This window comes from Pongo pygmaeus, chromosome X (genome assembly GCF_028885625.2).
Source record: "Pongo pygmaeus isolate AG05252 chromosome X, NHGRI_mPonPyg2-v2.0_pri, whole genome shotgun sequence".
Lineage (NCBI taxonomy): Eukaryota > Metazoa > Chordata > Mammalia > Primates > Hominidae > Pongo > Pongo pygmaeus.
In genome coordinates, this window is record NC_072396.2 from 111,640,976 (window position 1) to 111,663,777 (window position 22,802).

General features: G+C 45.9%; 1 protein-coding gene across 2 annotated transcripts in view; it reads left to right on the top strand.

The window, feature by feature from the left end:
* The window catches only part of FRMPD3 (FERM and PDZ domain containing 3), a 160,276-nt gene that overhangs the window by 55,925 nt on the left and 81,549 nt on the right, over positions 1-22,802 (top strand). Inside the window, exon 1 of one of the 2 annotated variants that reach the window (XM_063660145.1) lies at positions 1,052-1,144. The exons of the other annotated variant lie outside the window; for it this stretch is intronic. The gene's annotated coding sequence lies outside the window, so the exon portion shown is untranslated. Of the gene's footprint in view, positions 1-1,051; positions 1,145-22,802 lie in introns of those variants that run through there. 2 annotated transcript variants of the gene reach the window in all.

Here is a 22,802-nt window from a genome sequence, read left to right on the forward strand (position 1 = left end):
GGTGGTGTGGGTCCTTACTCCAGTAGCAGGAAGGAGTCAGAATCAGCCCCATGGGACGAGGATTCTCTCCACATTGTCTCTGCAAGCCCTGTCTCTCCCCATGTCCCCTAACAGTGGCTCCAGAAGTTCTGCCATGGAAGGGGTGTCTGAGAACACTGGTTGCCTCCTCCTTTAGGACTGCTGCACCGTCACCCCCTTGACACTTCTAGCATAACCCAGACCTCGAAGACTCAGTGACTGTCTCCTGGAATGCCACCTGGACTGAGACTTCTTCCTTTTCTTTTTTCTGTCTCCCATAGCGTCTGGCACATAGTAGATACATAATAAATGTGGGATTAATGAATTGTCTGAGGTAAAGAGGGATGGCCACTCCCTGGCTCTAGGCACTGCAGTCAGGATCCTGCCTGCCAGGGCCCCATCTCCACAGGCAAACTGACTTGGAGTTGCCGTTTGTTCCCAATCCAGTCAGAAAAAAATTGGGAAAGTGCAGGTAGGGACACAGGTATTCAAATGCTGCTTTGCAATAGCACAAGGTAGCTTTTGAGGCAGGCAGCCCGGAATTTGAGATCCTTTGGGGTTTAAATCAGTCCCACCACATATTATTAGCGCTTGTACTGGGGGCTCTTTGCTTTGCTCCTCTGAGCCTCAATTTTATTTTCCGTACAATGGAGAGGATGCTGGAATGAGAAAATGGATGTAAAGCACAGTGCCTGGCACTTAGTAAGTAAGCAAGTGGCAGCTGAATTGTCTGCATATCTATGTCCTCCCAGCCTATCCCTTCCCAGGTCCCCCGAGTGGGCTGGTCCCCGGTGGCGAGGGGAGGGGTCCTCCTGGGGGCGCCGACTGTCCCGGGCGGCAGCCGGATTGCGGGTGGGTGAGAGGCAGCAGACGCCGTGTTTACAGCTCTCTTGCTAGTTTGCCACCTCAGCCACGGCTCTAGGGCTGAGCCAGTCGCCTCCTTCTTTAAGATTCTGGTCACAGCAGGGGCTGGGTTTCTAAGGCAGGCGTGATCTTTCTCTTCCTACAGACGCCGCTGCCGCTACCTTCGGCGCTGGGCACAGCCAGGGGCAGCACGAGAGGGAGGCAACGAGAGGGTTCCCGGGCCGGGCAGCAGCCCAGCCCCGGCCGGGAGGGGGGCCCGACAGTAAGTACTGCGCTCTGAGCAGCCGGGTTGGGGGACACCTGGCCATTGAGGCAGGGGTCTGTGGGGTTAGGGGGTCGGCAGTCGAGCGCTAGGGTCTTTACCCGCCCCTCAAAGTGACTTGAGGGCGGCGCTGGCATGGGCCCCCCTCCACCTGGTCTTTGGAGTGAGTTGGCGCGTCGGGAGCAGACATCCATCTCCGTCCCTCACCCCGAGATCCCAAGGATTCGTTTGGGTTGCCTGGCAGCCCTCGGGTCCCTTCGAGGCCACGAAAGAGGAAATTGGAAGGCAAGATACGCGGGGATGAGGTTTTGGAAGCTGTTGGAAAAGTGGCGGCGCGAGCGGGAAGTTTTCCCCTGCGGGGTGCGGGGGGATCGGGGAGATAAGGGGTGAGGAGAACCAGAAGCTGGGAGGGGAGCCAGAAGCTGGGAGGGAAACCACCCGAGTGCAGCAGGGGCGGAGGCGGCCCCTCTGAGTGCTAGGACCCCGCTCTCCCCGCCATTATGCTTCGGAAGTGTCCGGGACTTCTAGCTGCCTCTCCCACCCCTGCCCCTCAGCGCCTCTGCTTCCATGGGGCCGGAATACCCTGGCTGGCCTGCCCTCCGGTGGGGCGGGTTGGAGCCTCAGCCTTCACGAAGCTCCGCGGGGTGGAGAAGCAAGACCACCCTTAGAGGTGGTGCACCAATCACAGAAATGTTAGCAATCGGGAATATGCAGGAGCATACCTGTCACTTTCCTTTCTTAAGCTCTGTAAAACTCAGGGGAGAGGGGCCTGAGATCCTAAAGGCGAGTTTATCCTAACTCAGTCCCTTCTCAGAGAACACCCAGATCTTCCTTCTGTTCACTCATTTTACTTAGAGTACTGATGATCCTAGTAGCTACTATTATAACTATGTGGCCGACATTGTGCTAAGCTCTTTACCTAGTCCATGTACAGTAAGAACAGTAGCTGGCATTCACTCAGTGCTTTCTGTGTGCCAGGCACAGTTCTAAGTGCTTAATATGCATTGCCTTGTTTAATCTTCACAACATCCTTATGGGGTAGATACTATCCCCATTTTACAGATGAGGAAATTGAAGCACAGAGAGGTCCACAAGCCCAGAGTCCCACAGCCAGTGAGATGCAGACCTGGGATCTCAAAACAGTTTTACTTCAGCCCCCCCACTGTTAACTACTAGAAATATGATGAGAATTTGGCTTTAATGCAGTAGTAAAATCGAATTTGCTGTCCCTACAGCAAAGTGTATTTATTCTGTAGATCTAAAGTCATGGCCCAGGTGCAAAGAGTTTTGAATCAATTTTCAAATTATCCCTATTATTTCTCCTGTGGAGAAAGGCAAATCGAGTGCACTATAACAAGACAGCAGAATGTATCAGTAGGTGCCTTGTAATGATGATAACAATAATTGCTAATAGCAGTTACTGATTGAGCACTTACTTTGCACCAGCACTTCATGTATATTTAATCTTCACGTAGGTGCTTTGAAGTAGGCACCCCATGAACCCCATTTTGTAGATGAAGGAACTGAGGCTCAAGAGGTTAAGCAATTTGCCACAGATTTGGGATTCCAGCCCAGATCACTAACTCCAGAGCTCAAGTTGGAACTACCCTTTAGAAGATTTGTGCATGAGACAGAGGTTTGTCTTCCCTACAGTCCCCTCCTCCCCCAAGCCAGTTGCCCAGAGCTCTACACTATGCTCTCCATTCCCCAGCCCCTCTTTGCACTAAGGAAGTGATTGTACAGGTTGGCGGAAAGAGGGCTTCCTAGAGAAGATGGAGTGTTCTGCATGGATTTGGGTTTTGTTGTTGTACTAAGTGCCATGCCTGTAACATCAATAAGTTGTTCTGCTTTATAATTTTTATTAATTAGACAAGTGTCTGGTCTGCTGGCTTGGAGGTGTTAATACGATATTATGGCTCTGAGTACCTTTATTAGGAATTATTTTCTGAAAAGTTTTTAGAGCCTTACTTGCAATACTGGGCAAAGCCATCTTCCTACCTCCTGGGGAGGGAGGGGGGGACTTGTTTCTAGGATATGAGAAATAGTATTGCTGTGCTCATTGATATTCGCCCCCCTCCCCCCAGCTTGGCCTCTGTGAGCTGAAACCTGAAACCTGAATGTGGCCAGGTCCCTTGCTGATGTTCCTGTGTCACATCTGGCCCTGCAGCTGGGTTATTTATAGCTCCTCACTGTTGGCCCTGGCCCATTCATAGAGCTGGCTTCGCATAGACCCTCTTCAATGTGGGCATAATGGGGTATGTGAGCTTTATAGCTTTGGTCTCTATTACTCTGGCTGGATCTCAATGCGTCTGCTGGTGGTCCACCCTTCCTGCCTTCTCTCATGAGAGGAAGACCTTCCATGTGTAGCTTTGGGGTGGTGCGTTAGATATGTGGCTGGCAAGTCCAGTGCTGGGCTATGTCCCTGGTTGTCTCTGTGGCCTCTCAGAGTGCACTGTACCATTTCATAAGGTGACATGAAAGGAGTCAGTGGATAGCATTAATCCTCGAATTAAACGTTCCCTTCAGTTTTGCCCGAATTTATTCTATGATTTCTTTTTATGATTGTAGTGACTTAAATACCTAGAGGTTTCCCTCTTTACTGAATCTTCTTAACTTTTCATTTGCTGTCAGGTTTGACATTCCTTTCCTGGAATGTCCTTCTCACCTTTGGTGAGAGGAGGGAGTGGTGGTCTTCTGCTGGGAGTCACAGCACGGTTGGGGCATAGTCTCTTCTGTGCTTACATAGCATCCTCTGCTTCCCTCTGTGGTACCAGGTAGCACATGGTTTTATATTAGTCTGTTTACATACCTGCCTCCACCTCAGACTGCAGCCTCCCTAAGGGAACAGACTGGGCCTTATTTATCTCCATATCTCAGCACTATGCTGGGCACATAGTAGGTGCTCAGTAAACTTTTATTACATATATTAATGAATGAATGAATGAATGCTATCTAAAAGCTGGTGGAGGAAGTCCTGATTCACAGTAAGGGACTCTGCTATTATTACCCTTATAAGAAGGGAGACATCAGAGCAGAGCTTGCATTCTTCCATAACAGAGAGCCCCAGCTCTGTGGATTTTAATTATTGAAAGAAAAAAATGAAACAAAAAACAAAACAAAAATTGTAATCCCCAAACCTGAATACTTAGGGAATGGATTTTCTGGTTAATAGATTGTTTCTGAGTAACTGAAAGTTGGGCCAAAAAAAAAAATCATTTTTCCTTACTCTTTTTGATTCTTCCTAAAATGCCTGGGTCTGCTTTTCTACCTTAGTGAGTCAAGTCTGGGGTCCATCATCAAATCAGTGTTGCCAGATAGAGAGCTTGTGGATTCTCAGGATTCCCTAGGATTCTGTTTCCCCCAAGCCTGGTTGTATAGTAGGATGCAATCTTCTTCCCCACCCACTCCCTGCCTGTCCTTGATGCACCCAAAGACAAGCCCACAAGTGCTCTGAGGTTTGTAATTTCTCTGTCACTCACCTTCAGGAAACAGACAGCGTTTTCCCAGCTACCAATGTGGGGGAGGTACAGAGTGTTTTGGTGCTAACTCATGCCCTCTGTGCTAGTGGTTCAGCACAGCACGTGCTCTTGCCCTTGGTTTTTATTCTTAGGTGGAGGGTTCACCAACTTCACTCCCCTTTTCTGACCACTGTTTAAGAAAGACCTTATAATTCTTTCCTCCCTCTCAGCAGGAAGATGCAATTAGGCAGAATAAAAGGTGTCTCATTGTCCTGGGGCTGCTGTTGGCGTTTCTGGATGCCTCCAGACAAGGTGACATGAGTTTACCAGGCCTCTGTTCATGTACCTTCCTTTGATTACTGGCTTTTTGGCCTAATTTTTGCCCTGTCCCTGGACTGTACTCCTGATTGGACAATTCAGAGATGGTGCACTGGAAGGAGTCAGGGGTTGCTGCCTCACAGGAAGTCAGCTTGGCAACTGCTGGGCGTAAGTCCTTGGCTTCAGATGCAACCTGCATCATCTCGGGCAAGCGTGGGGAGCAGATAGACATCTAGGCAAAGCGTTGACATAGATGTGCCTTTCTCTGTCCAGCTCTGGCTAGACTGGCCTGCCCCTCTCTTCACAAGTTCCCCAAAGGGGCATGGGAGTTGAGGGTGGAGGGTAGAACCTAGAGTCCCAACAGAGCCAGACATGAGAGAGGGAGTGAGAGAAAGGCCTACTCACTGTCTATGCCGGGTCAGCTATGCTTCTTGCTTCCCAACTAATCTTTTTCCAGCAACCCCCTCATCTACTCAGGCTATTGTGTTCATGCCTTGTGCCACATATGCCTGTTCCCTTCTATCTCTGGGCCTATTCTCAGTGCCCTCCCTCTCCACTTGCTCAAATCTGGCCCTTCCCGCCATACCCAGCTGCAGTCATCTTCTAGAAAGCTTCCCCCTGCTGCTTCTGGAAATCAGCAGAGGGTGGACAAGGGGGAAGTCAGTAACCTCCAAGCTCCCTGCCAACTCTGAGATTCTCCAGGAGTTTCATGAGCATCAGGGGTTGGGGGCATGGAAGGCTGGTGGCCCAGGCCATTGATGCCTTAGTAGCCTCACAGGAAGGAAGGAGATGGCACAGCCAGCCAGCTGAGTAGGCCCACATTTGGCTTCAGGAGGCTTTGCCCAGAGCCCTGTGCAGCAGGCACCTGCCAAACAGCCCCCAGAGGGGTGCTATTTGAGCCCTGGGTCTTTGGCTGCTGGAGGCAGCTACTTGTTGGGAAGTTCCCAGAAGCTCCTGCCCACACCTGCTCCCCCTTCTGCCCTCCAAGGTTTGTTTACAGTTCAGCCCTTGACAGGCTGAAGTCTGAGATCTAAGAGGAGAGAGAGATCTGGGTGGCCGGGGACCCTCTTCTGGCTTAGCATTCTGTGCCAGGGCTCTGCAGCCCAGCTTGGCCTCAGAGAGATGTGTTCACTGAGGGGAAGAATTCAGGCCTGCTGGTCTTTTCCCTGCCAGCTCCACTTTTCCCATCATGACCATTCCCTCCCACCTTCTGGAATTCTCTCCACTTCCTACTTTCTTTTTTTGATCTCCTCTTTCACACACACACACACACACACACATGCACACACACAGACACACTCACACTACAGCCTCTGGTGAGTGGGAAATTGGCCTAAGTCAGGAAGGTGTCCTGGGTCTCTTCCTCATGCCGTTTCTGATTTGCCCCTTGCCTGCTGCATCCCCATCTGTGAGATGGGGAGGGTGCAGTTAGGCTCTCAGTATGGCAAAATAGCAGTCCCCTCACCTAGAGCTTCATCACCCAAGGTCCTCTACCAGAAGACTGTCATTACCATGTGGCCCTTTAGCAGTGGTGGGGGCCCTGAGGGCAGAGCTGGTGGGGGGCAGCTCAAGAGCATTTTTAAAAGAGCAGGTGAGGAACTGGAGAGCACCTCCAAAAAGCCAAGACAATCAGAAGTGGCTGCATAGCTTCTGCAGTGCCTGCCTTCCCCAAGCCTAAACTTTCCTCTTCACCGTCTGCAAGGCCCTCCTCTTGTCTCATTTCTCCTCTTTGTCTTGTTTTCTTGGCCTCTCTTTTCCTCTCCTCCTTTGCTCTGCCTGGTCCCCTTTCCTGCTCAGCTGTCTTCCCCTCTTGACTGTGTCTTTCCCTTCATTCCTCATCTCTCCCCTTCTGGCTCAGTCAATCCCTATATATCTCTGCCTCTTTCAGAATTAGTTGGTGTGGTACATGGAGGGTGGGGGCTGGGGTGCCCAGGGCTCTTTGGTGTGATATGGCAACTCCTTCAAGCTCCTATGAATATTTCATTGCTCCAGTTCCCCCTTGCTGCCTCTGCCAGTGACAGGTGAGTGGAGGCTAAAACACAAGGATCTCCCCACTAAATCTTCCACAGCTCAGTGGCAGCAGCTTCAGACCTTGTGACACACAGTGCCATATGGCAGCAGCCTCACATCTGGCACAGCCCTTACATCTGTCACCTGGCTGGCAGCCCCAACAGGGAGGGTTTAGGAGCATGTCTGGACCTATTAGACAACATGTCTGAATCTATTGACTATAGCTGCAGGAGGGAGGAGGGAACAGGGGAGGGGACAGCTGTATAGAGGGTCCTCTGCAGTTCCCTCTTTGAAGCATTATGGGGTTGGTCTTTTGGAAGGTGACTCCAGGCTTCCAGGTATTTGTGAAAGGAAAGATGACCTTGGCCTCTCCCCCTGCTCCCTCCTGACCTGCTAGAATGGGTGACAGGTGTCTCCATTCCAGCCCACTGGGGAAAAGCAACTGTTTGGACAACCAGAAAAAGAATCCAGATACCACCATGTTTTCCAGAAGATGCCTCTCCAAGCTCAGCTGAAGAGGAAGTTGCAGGGCCATGAAGACCTGCAAGGGAAATAGAAAGGAAGCCCTAGGAAAGTAACCAAATCATCTACCCAGAGACTCTCAGAGTGGGAAGGACTATTCAAAGTCACCCTGCCCATCCTCCTGGCCCTTGCCATTCTGAAAGGATAGTTGTCTACCCTTAAAAAATTCCTTCCCTGAGAAGGAATAGCTGTTGGATTTCCCACTGTCACTCCCCTAAAAAGGCTGGAGCCATGCCATCTCCCATTCCTTCTTAGCTTGTAGCCCTCCCTGTACTCTTTCTTTGACTGCATTCTCTCTCTGACTTCGTCTTTGCACAGAGATGTTGACGGGTTTCTCCCATGGGCCAGACTTCTCATTCAGAAACCTGCCTTTCACAGGCTGAGACACAAGCAGTAGGCATTTGATAATAAACTGCATGGAATGGCCAGAGGATTCTAATCTGTATGCCTCAAATTCACTTCTATTCATGCATTGGTTGATTTAAAAAACACTAAGCACTTAATTGTGTGCCAGGTATCATATCAAGTGGAGGAGATATACTGTTGTACAAAAAAGACAGAGTTCCTACTTTTATGGGGTTTAAAGCCAAATAATCACATAAATGAATATATAACTAGAAATCGTGATGAGTCTCCAGAATGAAATGAACAGGTTGCAATAGTAGAGAATAACCAAGGTAAAGTTTCCAGGGAAGTTCTCTGTGAGGAGGTGATATTTAAGTGGAGACCTAAAGGATAAATTCAGCCATATGAAGAATGGGAAAAGAGGTTTCCAGGAAAAAGTACTACCAAGTGGAAATGCCTTAAGGTGGCAAAGACCTTGGTGTGTTGAGAAACTGAAAGGAGGCCAGGAGGGCCAGATTGTAGGCAAGAGGAAGAGTAGCATGGAGGGGTGGGGGAGTTGGCAGGTAGAGCAGAAAGAGATCACACACGGCCTTTTGGGCCACACAAAAGGAGTTTGGATATTATTCGCTTGCAGTAGGAAATGTCTGAAGGGTTTTAAGCAGGGGAGTGACAGGATCTGATATGGACTTTTTGCAATATCTGTAGAGACCAGACTTGGAAAGGGGCAGCAGTGGATACAGGGAGACCAGTAAGGAGGCTGCTGCAGCAACTCACAGGAGAGATGATAGTGGCTTGAACTGGGTGACAGCCATGGAGAGGGAGAGAGCTGGTCAGATCCTGAATGAGCTTTCTTTTTTTCTTTTTCTTTTCCTTTTTTTTTTTTTTTTTGACAGAGTCTTGCTCTGTCACCCAGGCTGGAGTGCAGTGGTGCGATTTCAGCTCACTGCAACCTCTGCCTCCTGAGTTCAAGTGATTCTCCTGCCTCAGCCTCCCGAGTAGCTGGGATTACAGGTGTGTGCCACCAAACTCAGCTAATTTTTGTATTTTTAGTAGAGACAGAGTTTCACCATGTTGGCCGGGCTGGTCTCGAACTTCTGACCTCAGGCGATCTGCCCACCTCAGCCTCCTAAAGTGCTGGGATTACAGGTGTGAGCCACTGTGCCCGGTCTTGGATGGGTTTTTAAGTGACAGCTGACAATACTTATACAATACTGAGGGACTAGGTGGGGAGGTAAGGGAAAGGGAGAGACAGGCCTCAAGAATGACTCTCAGGTTTCTGGCTTAAGTAATTGAAGAGATGATGGTGCCATATGCTGAGATGAGGAAGACGGAGGGAAGCCTAGGCTTGAGATGGAAAATAAATCAAGAGTTCCGTTTTGGACATGATAAGTTTGAGATTCCTGTGAGGCATAAAAGTAAACATGTCAGAGTATATGAGTTTTGGAGCTCACAGAGGAGGTGTGGTTAGAATGCAAATTTTGGAGTTGTCTGAATATAGATTGTATTTAAAACCAGGGGACTGGATGAGATCACCTTAGGAAAGAGAGTAGAGAGAGACTAGAAGGCCTGGAACTGAGTTCCAAGGAACCCCAATATCTAGTGATTAAGTAGGGGAGGAGAAACCCACGGAGGAGACTAAGAAAAAGTGGCCAGAGAGGTTGGAGGACAGTCTGGAGGTAGTCCTAGAAGCCAAGAGAGGAGAATGTTTCAGCAAGGATGCAGTGGCTAACTCTGTCTACAGCTACTGAGAAGTTGAGTAGGTAAGGACCGAGAGATGACCATGGAGGCCACTGGGGACCTTAACAACAGCAACTCTGCAGAGTGATAGATGTGGAAGCCAGGGGATAGTGGATCGGGGAGCAAATAAGAGATGAAGAAGTCTTGTGTCCTTAATGCAATGTCCTTAAAAGAAAAAAAAAAAGAGATGAAGTGGAGCCATATGTGTAGAAAACGTTTTTGAGGAATTTTGTTGCCAAGGGGACCAGGAAAATGGGGCAGACACTGCAAGAGAATTGTGGAGTAGAGGGAGGTGTATTTTGTTTGTTTTCTTAAGGATGGATTATTTCCATCAGCACGCTAGCATGGTTCTGGAGCAGTGGAGAGATTGGTAATTTAGGGAAGAGAATGAATGCCCAAAGGAGTAAAATCCTTGAGAAGATAAGAGGGGATGGTACCAGAACATAAGTAAGGAGATTCGCCATGATAGAAGAAAAGAAACATCCTCCATTTTTTTTATTATACTTTAAGTTTTAGGGTACATGTGCACAACGTGCAGGTTAGTTACATATGTATACATGTGCCACGTTGGTGTGCTGCACCCATTAACTCATCATTTAACATTAGGTATATCTCCTAATGCTATCCCTCCCCCTCCCCCCACCCCACAACAGGCCTTGGTGTGTGATGTTCCCCTTCCTGTGTCCATGTGTTCTCATTGTTCAATTCCCACCTATGAGTGAGAACATGTGGTGTTTGGTTTTTTGTTCTTGCGATAGTTTGCTGAGAATGATGGTTTCCAGCTTCGTCCATGTCCCTACAAAGGACATGAACTCATCATTTTTTATGGCTGCATAGTATTCCATGGTGTATATGTGCCACATTTTCTTAATCCAGTCTATCCTTGTTGGACATTTGGGTTGGTTCCAAGTCTTTGCTATTGTGAATAGTGCTGCAATAAACATACATGTGCATGTGTCTTTATAGCAGCATGTTTTATAATCCTTTGGGTATATACCCAGTAATGGGATGACTGGGTCAAATGGTATTTCTAGTTCTAGATCCCTGAGGCATCGCCACACTGACTTCCACAATGGGTGAACTAGTTTACAGTCCCACCAACAGTGTAAAAGTGTTCCTATTTCTCCACATCCCCTCCAGCACCTGTTGTTTCCTGACTTTTTAATGATCGCCATTCTAACTGGTGTGAGATGGTATCTCATTGTGGTTTTGATTTGCATTTCTCTGATGGCCAGTGATGGTGAGCATTTTTTCATGTCTTTTGGCTGCATAAATGTCTTCTTTTGAGAAGTGTCTGTTCATATCCTTCACCCACTTTTTGATGGGGCTGTTTGTTTTTTCTTGTAAATTTGTTTGAGTTCTTTGTAGATTCTGGATATTAGCCCTTTGTCAGATGAGTAGGTTGCGAAAATTTTCTCCCATTCTGTAGGTTACCTGTTCACTCTGATGGTAGTTTCTTTTGCTGTGCAGAAGCTCTTTAGTTTAATTAGATCCCATTTGTCAATTTTGGCTATTGTTGCCATTGCTTTTGGTGTTTTAGACATGAAGTCTTTGTCTATGCCTATGTCCTGAATGGTATTGCCTAGGTTTTCTTCTAGGGTTTTTATGGTTTTAGGTCTAACCTTTAAGTCTTTAATCCATCTTGAATTAATTTTTGTATAAGGTGTAAGGAAGGGATCCAGTTTCAGCTTTCTACATATGGCTGGCCAGTTTTCCCAGCACCATTTATTAAATAGGGAATCCTTTCCCCATTGCTTGTTTTTGTCAGGTTTGTCAAAGATCAGATGGTTGTAGATATGTGGCATTATTTCTGAGGGCTCTGTTCTGTTCCATTGGTCTATATATCTGTTTTGGTACCAGTACCTCCATTTTAACAGGGAAAAAATAAAACATGGCTACAGATGTAGACAGGGTACTGTATAGATTTGGTGGCGGTAAGATGAAGGAGCTCTCATCTGATAGCTTCTGTTTTTTTCAGTAATCTATGGGATGAGGTCATCAGCTGAGATTTCTTGGGGACAATGGGAAAGTGAGGAAGATGGAGGAGAGAGGGCGAGTGATGAAATAGTCATTTTAGAGACAGAGAAAGTGTTGACCATGGCCAGGTGTGGTGGCTCACGCCTGTAATCCCGGCACTTTGGGAGGCCAAGGCGGGCAGATCACCTGAGGTCAGGAGTTTGAGAGCAGCCTGGCCAACATGGCAAAACCTTTTCTCTACTAAAAAAATACAAAAAATGGCGAGGCGTGGTGGCAGGCGCCTGTAATCCCAGCTACACAGGAGGCTGAGGCAGGAGAATTGCTTGAACCTGGGAGGCGGAGGTTGCAGTGAGCGGAGATGGTATCATTGCACTCCAGCCTGGGCATCAACAGTGAAACTCAGGGGGAAAAAAAAAAAAGAAAGAAAGAAAAGAAGGAAAGGAAGGAAGAAAGGAAAGAAGGAAGGAAGGAAGGGAGACAAATGGCCAGACAGCATTGAGAGCGTATACCCATGGATTTTAAAGTGAAATCCAGCTACCCAGTTGTGTGATTTTTCTCCAGCACCCTTCAACTACTTCAACGCAGGCATGGAGAATTGAGTTCATCGAGGGATGAGATACAGCAGGGGGAGAGGAAGTAAGGAAGTTGAAGGTATTTGGAAGGGAATGATCATAATGATAGACCAGGAACTCTAAGCTGGACATGAAGAGAAGTGAAAATAAAAAGGAACTTGAAGGAGAGTAAGAACGGTAATAAGTAGGAGAAAGTGCTGGCAGATGGGCATCTATGAAAAGGTGACATTTAAGCTGAGACCTAAAGGATGAAGAGCCAGCTCTGTGAAAAATGAGGGAAGAGATTTCCAGGAAAAGGGAATATCAAGTGGTAAGTGAATAGGTGATCATGACGCGTTCAGATGCTTCCTGCAGTGGGAGCCCTTGTGGAGGTAAACTGGAAGAACGGATGATGTCGTAGAGTGGGATATTGGGCATTGAGATTTGGGGGTAGTGCAATATCTGATAACCCAAAGTCTAGGTAGGTGATGATGGAGTGAGTGAAGTGGAAGAAGCAATTGTTAGAGGTCTCCTCGTCACCCTGTGGATGTTGAATTCACCAATGATATCAAGACTTGGAGAGGACATACCCATTAGGGAGGTTATTATTTAAAAAAATGAAAAACACAGAAAATAATAAGTATTGGAGTGTTGGCCAATCTGTGGAGAAATTGGAACCTTTGTGTATTGCTGGTGGGAACATAAATGGTACAGCTGCTGTGGAAAACAGTATGATGATTCCTCAAAAAGTAAAACATAGAATTACCTTACGAGGAGGAGGAGCCAAGATGGCCGAATAGGAACAGCTCCCGTCTACAGCTCCCAGCATGAGCGACGCAGAAGACGAGTGATTTCTGCATTTCCATCTGAGGTACCGTGTTCATCTCACTAGGGAGTGCCAGACAGTGGGCGCAGGTCAGTGGGTGAGTGCACCGTGTGCCAGCCGAAGCAGGGGCGAGGCATTGCCTCACTCGGGAAGAGCAAGGGGTCAGGGAGTTCCCTTTCCAGGGATGACAGACAGCACCTGGAAAATCGGGCCACTCCCACCCGAATACTGTGCTTTTCCGACGGGCTTAGGAAACGGTGCCCCAGGAGATTATAGCCCGCACCTGGCTCAGAGGGTCCTACGCCCACGGAGTCTCGCTGATTGCTAGCACAGCAGTCTAAGATCAAACAGCAAGTTGGCAGCGAGGCTGGGGGAGGGGCGCTCGCCATTGCCCAGGCTCGCTTAGGTAAACAAAGCAGCCTGGAAGCTTGAACTGGGTGGAGCCCACCACAGCTCAAGGAGGCCTGCCTGCCTCTGTAGGCTCCACCTCTGGGGGCAGGGCACAGACAAACAAAAAGACAGCAGTAACCTCTGCAGACTTAAATGTCCCTGTCTGACAGCTTTGAGGAGAGCAGTGGTTCTCCCAGCACGCAGCTGGAGATCTGAGACCAGGCAGACTGCCTCCTCAAGTGGGTCCCTGACCCCTGACCCCCGAGCAGCCTAACTGGGAGGCACCCCCCAGCAGGGGCAGACTGACACCTCACACAGCCGGCCAGGTACTCCAACAGACCTGCAGCTGAGGGTCCTGTCTGTTAGAAGGAAAACTAACAGAAAGGACATCCACACCAAAAACCCATCTGTACATCACCATCATCAAAGACCAAAAGTAGATAAAACCACAAAGATGGGGAAAAAACAGAGCAGGAAAACTGGAAACTCTAAAAAGCAGAGTACCTCTCCTCCTCCAAAGGAACGCAGTTCCTCACCAGCAACGGAACAAAGCTGGACAGAGAATGACTTTGACGAGCTGAGAGAAGAAGGCTTAAGACGATCAAATTACTCCGAGCTACGGGAGGATATTCAAACCAAAGGCAAAGAAGTTGAAAACTTTGAAAAAAATTTAGAAGAATGTATAACTAGAATAACCAATACAGAGAAGTGCTTAAAGGAGCTGATGGAGCTGAAAACCAAGGCTCGAGAACTACGTGAAGAATGCAGAAGCCTCAGGAGCCGATGCGATCAAATGGAAGAAAGGGTATCAGCCCTGGAAGATGAAATGAATGAAATGAAGCAAGAAGGGAAGTTTAGAGAAAAAAGAATAAAAAGAAATGAGCAAAGCCTCCAAGAAATGTGGGACTATGTGAAAAGACCAAATCTACGTCTGATTGGTGTACCTGAAAGTGACGGGGAGAATGGAACCAAGTTGGAAAACACTCTGCAGGATATTATCCAGGAGAACTTCCCCAATCTAGCAAGGCAGGCCAACATTCAGATTCAGGAAATACAGAGAACGCCACAAAGATACTCCTCGAGAAGAGCAACTCCAAGACACATAATTGTCAGATTCACCAAAGTTGAAATGAAGGAAAAAACATTAAGGGCAGCCAGAGAGAAAGGTCGGGTTACCATCAAAGGGAAGCCCATCAGACTAACAGCGGATTTCTTGGCAGAAACCCTACAAGCCAGAAGAGAGTGGGGGCCAATATTCAACATTTTTAAAGAAAAGAATTTTCAACCCAGAATTTCATATCCAGCCAAACTAAGCTTCATAAGTGAAGGAGAAATAAAATACTTTACAGACAAGCAAATGCTGAGAGATTTTGTCACCACCAGGCCTGCCCTAAAAGAGCTCCTGAAGGAAGTGCTGAACATGGAAAGGCACGACCGGTACCAGCCACTGCAAAATCATGCCAAAATGTAAAGACCATCGAGACTAGGAAGAGACTGCATCAACTAACGAGCAAAATAACCAGCTAACATCATAATGACAGGATCAAATTCACACATAACAATATTAACTTTAAATGTAAATGGACTAAATGCTCAAATTAAAAGACACAGACTGGCCAATTTGATAGAGTCAAGACCCATCAGTGTGCTGTATTCAGGAAACCCATCTCAAGTGCAGAGACACACATAGGCTCAAAATAAAAGGATGGAGGAAGATCTACCAAGCAAATGGAAAACAAAAAAAGGCAGGGGTTGCAATCCTAGTCCCTGATAAAACAGACTTTAAACCAACAAAGATCAAAAGAGACAAAGAAGGCCATTACATAATGGTAAAGGGATTAATTCAACAAGAAGAGCTAACTATCCTAAATATATATGCACCCAATACAGGAGCACCCAGATTCATAAAGCAAGTCCTGAGTGACCTACAAAGAGACTTAGACTCCCACACATTAATAATGGGAGACTTTAACACCCCACTGTCAACATTAGACAGATCAACGAGACAGAAAGTCAACAAGGATACCCAGGAATTGAACTCAGCTCTGCACCAAGCGGACCTAATAGACATCTACAGAACTCTCCACCCCAAATCAACAAGATATACATTTTTTTCAGCACCACACCACACCTATTCCAAAATTGACCACATACTTGGAAGTAAAGCTCTCCTCAATAAATGTAAAAGAACAGAAATTATAACAAACTGTCTCTCAGATCACAGTGCAATCAAGCTAGAACTCAGGATTAAGAATCTCACTCAAAACCACTCAACTACATGGAAACTGAACAACCTGCTCCTGAATGACTACTGGGTACATAACGAAATGAAGGCATAAATAAAGATGTTCTTTGAAACCAATGAGAACCAAGACACAACATACCAGAATCTCTGGGATGCATTCAAAGCAGTGTGTAGAGGGAAATTTATAGCACTAAATGCCCACAAGAGAAAGCAGGAAAGATCCAAAACTGACACCCTAACATCACAATTAAAAGAACTAGAAAAGCAAGAGCAAACACATTCAAAAGCTAGCAGAAGGCAAGAAATAACTAAAATCAGAGCAGAACTGAAGGAAATAGAGACACAAAAAACCCTTCAAAAAATTAATGAATCCAGGAGCTGGTTTTTTGAAAGGATCAACAAAATTGATAGACTGCTAGCAAGATTAATAAAGAAAAAAAGAGAGAAGAATCAAATAGATGCAATAAAAAATGATAAAGGGGATATCACCACCGATCCCACAGAAATACAAACTACCATCAGAGAATACTACAAACACCTCTACGCAAATAAACTAGAAAATCTAGAAGAAATGGATAAATTCCTCAACACATACACCCTCCCAAGACTAAACCAGGAAGAAGTTGAATCTCTGAATAGATCAATAACAGGAGCTGAAATTGTGGCAATAATCAATAGCTTACCAACCAAAAAAAGTCCAGGACCAGATGGGTTCACAGCCGAATTCTACCAGAGGTACAAGGAGGATCTGGTACCCTTCCTTTTGAAACTATTCCAATCAATAGAAAAAGAGGGAATCCTCCCTAACTCATTTTATGAGGCCAGCATCATCCTGATACCAAAGCCTGGCAGAGACACAACAAAAAAGGAGAATTTTAGACCAATATCCTTGATGAACATTGATGCAAAAATCCTCAATAAAATACTGGCAAACCGAATCCAGCAGCACATCAAAAAGCTTATCCACCATGATCAAGTGGGCTTCATCCCTGGGATGCGAGGCTGGTTCAATATACGCAAATCAATAAATGTAATCCAGCATATAAACAGAACCAAAGACAAAAACCACATGATTATCTCAATAGATGCAGAAAAGGCCTTTGACAAAATTCAACAACACTTCATGCTAAAAACTCTCAATAAATTAGGTATTGATGGGACGTATCTCAAAATAATAAGAGCTATCTATGACAAACCCACAGCCAATATCATACTGAATGGGCAAAAACTGGAAGCATTCCCTTTGAAAACTGGCACAAGACAGGGATGCCCTCTCTCACCACTTCTATTCAACATAGTGTTGGAAGTTCTAGCCAGGGCAATGAGGCAGAAGAAGGACATAAAGGGTATTCAATTAGGAAAAGAGGAAGTGAAATTGTCCCTGTTTGCAGATGACATGATTGTATATCTAGAAAACCCCATTGTCTCAGCCCAAAATCTCCTTAAGCTGATAAGCAACTTCAGCAAAGTCTCAGGATACAAAATCAATGTACAAAAATCACAAGCATTCTTATACACCAATAACAGACAAACAGAGAGCCAAATCATGAGTGAACTCCCATTCACAATTGCTTCAAAGAGAATAAAATACCTAGGAATCCAACTTACAAGGGATGTGAAGGACCTGTTCAAGGAGTACTACAAACCACTGCTCAAGGAAATAAAAGAGGATACAAACAAATGGAAGAACATTCCATGCTCATGGGTAGGAAGAATCAATATCGTGAAAATGGCCATCCTTCCCAAGGTAATTTACAGATTCAATGCCATCCCCATCAAGCTACCAATGACTTTCTTCACAGAATTGGAAAAAACTACTTTAAAGTTCATGTGGAACCAAAAAAGATCCCCCATTGCCAAGTCAATCCTAAGCCAAAAGAACAAAGCTGGAGGCATCACACGACCTGACTTCAAACTATACTACAAGGCTACAGTAACCAAAACAGCATGGTACTGATACCAAAACAGAGATATAGATCAATGGAACAGAACAGAGCCCTCAGAAATAATGCCACATATCTACAACTATCTGATCTTTGACAAACCTGACAAAAACAAGCAATGGGGAAAGGATTTCCTATTTAATAAATGGTGCTGGGAAAACTGGCTAGCCATATGTAGAAAGCTGAAACTGGATCCCTTCCTTACACCTTATACAAAAATCAATTCAAGATGGATTAAAGACTTAAATGTTAGACCTAAAACCGTAAAAACCCTAGAAGAAAACCTAGGCAATACCATTCAGGACATAGACATGGGCAAGGACTTCACGTCTAAAACACCAAAAGCAATGGCAACAAAAGCCAAAATTGACAAATGGGATCTAATTAAACTCAAGAGCTTCTGCACAGCAAAAGAAACTACCATCAGAGTGAACAGGCAACCCACAAAATGGGAGAAAATGTATGCAACCTACTCATCTGACAAAGGGCTAATATCCAGAATCTACAATGAACTCCAACAAATTTACAAGAAAAAAACAAACAACCCCATCAAAAAGTGGGCGAAGGACATGAACAGACACTTCTCAAAAGAAGACATTTATGCAGCCAAAAAACACATGAAAAAATGCTCACCATCACTGGCCATCAGAGAAATGCAAATCAAAACCACAATGAGATACCATCTCACACCAGTTAGAATGGCAATCATTAAAAAGTCAGGAAACAACAGGTGCTGGAGAGGATGTGGAGAAATAGGAACACTTTTACACTGTTGGTGGGACTGTAAACTAGTTCAACCCTTGTGGAAGTCAGTGTGGCGATTCCTCAGGGATCTAGAACTAGAAATTCCATTCGACCCAGCCATCCCATTACTGGGTATATACCCAAAGGACTATAAATCATGCTGCTATAAAGACACATGCACACATATGTTTATTGCGGCATTATTCACAATAGCAAAGACTTGGAACCAACCCAAATGTCCAACAAGGATAGACTGGATTAAGAAAATGTGGCACATATACACCATGGAATACTATGCAGCCATAAAAAATGATGAGTTCATGTCCTTTGTAGGGACATGGATGAAATTGGAAATCATCATTCTCAGTAAACTATCGCAAGAACAAAAAACCAAACACTGCATATTCTCACTCATAGGTGGGAATTGAACAATGAGAACACATGGACACAGGAAGGGGAACATCACACTTCGGGGACTGTTGTGGGGTGGGGGGAGGGGGGAGGGATAGCATTGGGAGATATACCTAATGCTAGATGACGAGTTAGTGGGTGCAGCGCACCAGCATGGCACATGTATACATATGTAACTTACCTGCACATTGCGCACATGTACCATAAAACCTAAAGTATAATAATAATAATAATAATAATAATAATAAAGATTTTGGCATGTCCTTTTTAAAAAAATTAAAAAAAGTGAAAAAAAAAAAAAGAATTACCTTACGAATCAGCAGTTCCACTTCTAGGTATGTACCCGAAAGAATACAGGGGCTGCAACAGATATTTGTACACCCGTGTTCATAGCTACATTGTTCACAACAACCAAAAGGTAGAAACAACCCAAATATGCATCAACAGATTAATAAAATGTGATACATACATACACATTTTATTAGTCTTAAAAGGAAGGACTATTAGTCTTAAAAGGAAGGAAATTCTGACACATGCAGCAATATGGATGAACCTTGAAGACATTATGCTAAGCAAAATATGCTAGTCACAAAAAGACAGATATCGTATGATTCCTCTTATATGAGATACCTACAGTAATCAAATTCATAGAGACAGAAAGTAGAATTGTGGCTTCCATGGGTTGAGAAGGGAGGGGTAATGATGGATTACTATTTAATGGGTACAGAGTTTCAGTTTGGGAAGATGAAAAAGTTGTGGAGATGGATGGTGGTGATGGTTGCATAATAATGTGAGTGTACTTAATGCTGTAAAACTGTACTTCTAAAAATGGTAGGCTGGACATGGTGGTTCACACCTGTAATCCTGACATTTTGAGAGGCTGAGGTGGGTGGATTGCTTGAGCCCAAGAGTTCAAGACCAGCCTGGGCAATATGGCAAAACCCCATTTCTACAAAAAAATATAAAAAATAGTCAGGCAGGGTGACACACGCCTGTGGTCCCAGCTACTTGTGTGTCTGAGGTGGGATTGCTTGAGCCTGGGAGGTCAAGGCTGCAGTGAGCTATGATTCTGCCACTGTACTCCAGCCTGGGCGACAGAGTGAGACCCTGTCTCAATCAATCAAATCAATCAATAATAAAAATGGTTAAAATGGTAACTTTTATGTTATGGATATTTTGCCATGAATTCTTTTAAGGACTGGAAGGAAAAATCACATGTGACTGGGAACTAAAGTCCTCAGTGAATGTGGGACCAACTTAGGAAATCTGTAGATAACAATGAGGAGAAAGAGAGTGGTAGAGGTGGGCAGCAGGCAGGTTCCTCAAAGACGCAGGATATTTTGCAGAAAGAAGGAGGAGTAATGGCCTGGAGGCAGCATTGGCAAGCAAGGAGGACACTTATCTCACCTGCAGGTCCCGGAGGACTTGAATTTTGCAAAAGAAAAACAAAACAAAGCAAAACCAAAAACCCCAGTTTCCATTTGAGAGGGCTGGTGGGGAAGTGGTGCCCTCAAGGAATACACAGGTCTCAACTGGGAAAGAAGGTGAAGGACACTTTCTGAGAATAAATTGAGGTTATAGGAGAGTTTGTTGTTGACTGAGAGTTCCAGCGGACACACTGGAAGGATTTGAAAGGGAGGAGAAAAATGGGATAAGAGTGTAAACAGACTGCTATGGGGAGGAGAGTCAGGGTTCTAAGGACCAGAGGCAAGTAGACTTCTTTCTGGTGGTGACTGAAGTGAACAGAAAGGCAAGGCCTTATGGGATGAGTCTCACATATGGGAGGGTGGGCTTAGAGGCATGTAGAAAGCCAGTTCTGGGGCTGGAGTCTCTGATAGGTGAGCCGCCGGGTCGGGGGGCTTCAAGGGAGGCTGCTCTTACAGACAGCATTGAAGCGGCCCTCAGTTCACTTAGGGAAGAGTAGTCTGCTGAATCCTCCTACGAAGCCTATCTCATTGCCTTCTAGAAAACTACTTTAGGCTGGGTGTGGTGGCTCATGTCTGAAATCCCAGCACTTTGGGAGGCTGAGGCGGGCGGATCACTTGAGCCCAGGAGTTTGAGACCAGCCTAGCCAATATGGCAAAACCCTGTCTCTACTAAAAATACAAAAAAAAAAAAAAAAAAAAAAAAAAAAAGCTAGGCATGGTGGCATGCACCCGTAGTCCCAGCTCCTGGGGAGGCTGAGGTGGGAGGATCATCTGAGTCCAGGAAGTCGAGGCTGCCGTGAGTTGTGATGGTTCCACTGGGCAATGAGAGTGAGACGCTGTCTCAAAAACAAAACAACAACAACAACAACAAAACCCCTACTTTATGCACAGGTCCTTGGCACAAATTGTGGAAGATGATTGGCCCTGGAGTTAGGCAGACCTGGGTTCACATTTTGGTGCCACACAATATATATAGTTGTATATCCTTCAGCAAATTACTTAATCTCTCTTCCCAAATCTCAGTTTCCTTATCTGTAAAATGGACATAATACCACCTAGCTCATGAGGTTATTGTGAAAATGGGGTGACATAATTTGTGGACAGCACCTGGAGCATAGTAAGTCCTCAATAAATGGCAGCTGATATTATTGTTTTCGGCACTGTCCCCTTTTTCAGCATTTTGCTCACTTTTCTCCCAGATGCCACTGTTCTCAGGCTATCCTTTTGCTGACCAAACTCTTCAGCTGGACTTAAACAGCGCCCCGTCTTTCAGATCTTCTCTCTACTTTTCCTCAGTGCAACCATATCTGTCTTATTTCATGTCAGTTTAGAGCCCTCCCTGTTCTCTCCTGGGGTAAATCTGATTTAACCAGCAAGTCCTTTGTTTGCATGAATTTATGTGTCCACAAAAGATAACATCTATGTTTTAACCCAGGCCTTCAATGCCGTAACCCAGTGGAATAAATGTACCTCAGTTTTCCCACCTGACTGTAGCTCTTCCGTTGTCTAAAAATAGCACTCTTTTCAGTCCTGGCTTTTCAGTGTGGTCTATGGACCAGCAGCTTGGGCACGACCCTGGAATTTGTTAGAGTCTCAGACTTTGCTCCAGACCTACTGCATCAGAATCATTTTAGCAATACTCCCAAGTGATTTGTATGTACTTTAAAGTTTGAGCAGCACTACTAGAATAAGGAGCAGCTAGCCAAAATAACAAGCAAGTATTCCTTTACAGGAAGAAAGGTTTGTGCCCAAGCTCCTTACAAAAGAGCACCCAGAGCAGCTACTTCACAGCACTGGGGATGAGCTGCCATCTCTGCCACCAGGGGAATGTTGCATCTCATGGGGGCCCAGTTGCTAGCCTGCCATGCTGGATCTCTAGAGCTTCCAGTAGAGTCAGGCTTCTGTTACCGGAATCAGAGGGCTAATTGGCCCCACATGGTTCCAAATCCTGCCAGTCTTGAGGGGAGTGACAAGACTCCCCAAGGAGCCAACCAAATGTAAAGAAAAAGGAGCCAAAGGCAAAGAGGGCTGGAGAACTAAAAGTGGATGCCTGGAAATTTAGCTGTTACATTTCCATCTTCCTGCATGAAAGCACAAGTAGGCAGAGCATCAGCTTAGAATCATTCCATATTCTTCTCGGTTCATTTGTCCTTTAGCCACATCTGCCTAGCAACAGTTGTTAGCATGAGCTCGAGCTACCAGTCTCTCTTTGGACAGTGATGGAGGGATCAGTTTAGCCCACGGAGGAATCAGGGCATCCAGAGGGAGCCAGGTTGTCTGGTAGTTGGGTCAGGGAAAGAGCTGCCGGGAGAATGAGCGGACAGAGTGCGTTGCGGGGCTGTCTCTTAGAGGCAAGGAGTTGGGGGTAGGGCTTCGGCTGTCTGAAGTGGGTGAAGTTTATATTTGGCTCCCCTTCTCTGCTCCTCCAGCCACCCTGAATAATGCTATCAATAACGTCGCCACCTCTACATTTGTGTGATATGCTTAACCTTCCTAAGTGCTTCTGTAACCATGATCTCATTTCGTTCTCCCAACAACGCGGAGTGAACAGGCTCAGAGATAGGTTAATTATGATGTGGGCTGAGCATACAGGCTGGGCTAGGACACAGAGTGCTGCTGACTGTAGGGTTGGGGCAGCTTGCAATGGAGACTCTGGATAGCCGGAGGGTCCAGGACCGTGAGTGGGAGCAGGTAGGGGGTGCTGCAATTGTGGGTCCTAGCATAGAGATGTGGCCCCAGCTGGGCCACCAATGT